Here is a 2,835-nt window from a genome sequence, read left to right as displayed (position 1 = left end):
AAAAGCTATGGCAGATCTGAGACATGGACCAAGGTAGACGCAATGTCAAAGAGCAAAGGAAAGGATAGAACGCACAGAAAAGGGAGATGGAAGAGAAAAGAAGAGGCCTCATAAAGAAAATGGGAGCAGAAAAGGGGAAAGATGGCAATGGAAGAAAGAAGAGGAAGGAGGGAGGAAGGAGGAGGGGAAAGTAGATCATCTGAAAAAGGAAAAGAAAAAGGGGGAAGAAGATTGAGAAAAAAAAGGATGGAGTTAGGATCCTAAATACATATATTTTATGTCTATTTATGTGTCACTGTGTCTTTTAAATTTTGTGTCTCAACAACCAAATAGTAGATATGTGCCATCGTGTTCATGTTTTTATGAACATGGATGAAGGTTCTCAATGGCCTAGAGAAGAGGGGGTTAAATCTATGGTCACTTTTAAACTTCTACACTTTAATTTCAAACCGGATTTAAATTTGAATCGTTGTACGTTGAGTCTACAATGTTGGTAATGTAGGAGACAATTTTATTTTGTCTCTTAACTATTTATCAGTAACAGAGCAAACCAATTACTTTTGAATACACTTAGTTGCTGTGACGTCTGCAAGATTGATTATGCATGAGACAATTTTATTTTGTCTCATCGAATAAAACCAAAAACAGAGTAGAAAAGAGTAAATGACACAGTCATGTATATCCTGGTTCAACCATCATGTGCAATGTGGCCTACATCCACTCTCCACCACAACTGTGCTGAAATTTTCACTATCTTTATCAAAGATTTACAAACGCCAATTCCCAATGATTCAACCTAATAATCATATCAAGGACAAACTAAACTTCTCATCAAGCTTGAGTTGGTTAGGTTCACTCCCTAGACTTTCAACCACTAATTGCTCACCCAACTTAACAAGAAAAACCTCTCAGATTTATGAATGCAAAACAGAAATATATACAAAAGATATCAAAATAATTTTCTGACTTTTCTCCAAGATTACTCTCTTTACCTTTTCTCTCAATGGATTTTACTGATACCTCACAAATTTGCCTTTTTCTATTGATTGAAACAAAGAAAGATAAAACTGAAGAATAGAAAATTCAATGTAAAATCATGCAGGAGAAGAAAGTTTAACTCAAAAGCTATGAAGACTCAAACAATGTGATCATTCTTCTTTCTTCAATTTCTGGCCGTTTACCCTTTTATGAAAGAGTAAAGTTTATAAAACTTGAGTTTAGTTGAATACCTTTGACTTTGTTCTTCTTTCCCATAAATCAGAGCAGTAATGCAGAGAAGAGATGGGACAACAGTAATGATTTTTATAGATAGTAGAGTTGGCTTGGATACTTACCTAACTTATTGTCTTTCTTCTTTTTCTCTTGACTTCAAAGATCTTAATCATTGATTCATTCTTTAGCTTCAAGTTTTAATTGTGACCTTTGATTTATAGCAGAGAAAAATAACCTTCATTTTCTTCTTCTTATTCGAAAATGTGTTGCTAAGAAGATGGTAGTTTTGACAAACTAAAGTGGTTGCACAAAGATAGTAACTCAACTTCTTTGATTTTCTTCTGCATCAAATCAGATTTTATTTTTTTTTCTTCGGTTCTAACTTTTGACTTTTTACTCTTTTTCCTTTTCAATACCAAGACTTGGTGATCTACTTTTTTACATTGCTTGAATCCAAATTGAACATACCTTTTTGCTTGTGAATCTTCTTTTCTTTGTTGATTTAAGGTTAGTAACGTGGGTTATGGACAGAAGAGAGAAGTGAGTGCTTGGTTAGAGAGTGAGACACATTGTTTACAGGTCGGAGAAGAGAATAAGTGCAGGTTCTTGTAATTGGACCTGTTTTGATAATATTTTATTTTTTTGCACAATAAACAAACGAATTACACACATTATTAGACTTTTAACTCAAATTACTAATATTTATCATCATCAAATAAATGTATTATTTTTCTTAGACTCAACAATGGACACAAAACAAACGCGACTAAAGAGAGTATGAATATAAATCAAGTGTGTTAGATATGATGATGTCTAGATAGATTAGCAGTCAAACACTTATGGCAAAACAAGAAATAAGGATAAAAGAAAAAATTTTGGAACGTTTATTATTGAGTAGATGGTAGAATCTCGTCTTAAATAGTTTAGACATGTGGGAAGAGGATTGTCAGAGCATCCAGTTAGAAGAGTAAATCAAATAAAAGATAGACAGGTAAAAAAAGTTAGAGATAGACAAGTATAGTAAAAGTTAGAGATAAATCCAAAATAAATCATACACTAAATGATCAAAATAGATATACATATAAATAATCTTAGAATAAATATAGTACATTATAAGATTCAATAGGGCCATTAGCCGATCTCATCTAGTGGGATAATGATTTTGTTGTTATTATTATTGTTGCTGCTGTTGTTTAACCGGTTTGGTCAACCTATTTTTGCCTTGAATACCTCATCAGTTGAACCAGCATGATGCACTAACACTGTTGTTCTTGAAACACTTAAATAAACGTCCGGAGTTTGGAAAGTTTAGAATTAAGAATTGACTAAGTTGTTTGTGCCTTATTTGACGTAAAATCCCTTGAAAATCACCGTCATAGAGAACTATTGGAACCGGCCTCTAAAACCATTAAGGGTGAATTCACTGATGAGCTTATTGTTGAACCTTGAATAAGGTGGTGAGATTAACCATTATATTGTCAAGCAATATTAGTGCCGTTGAACCCTAAACTTAAAGTTCATTAGCTAAATTTCCTTGGTAGTAACATGTACAATCATTAGAAATGAATGGAAAATTATTCACAAAATTAAGTGATCCAACACAAGAGAACAACCCCTTTTGTT

Source organism: Arachis ipaensis, chromosome B02, assembly GCF_000816755.2.
Source record: "Arachis ipaensis cultivar K30076 chromosome B02, Araip1.1, whole genome shotgun sequence".
NCBI lineage: Eukaryota > Viridiplantae > Streptophyta > Magnoliopsida > Fabales > Fabaceae > Arachis > Arachis ipaensis.
This window is presented reverse-complemented; position numbering follows the sequence as displayed.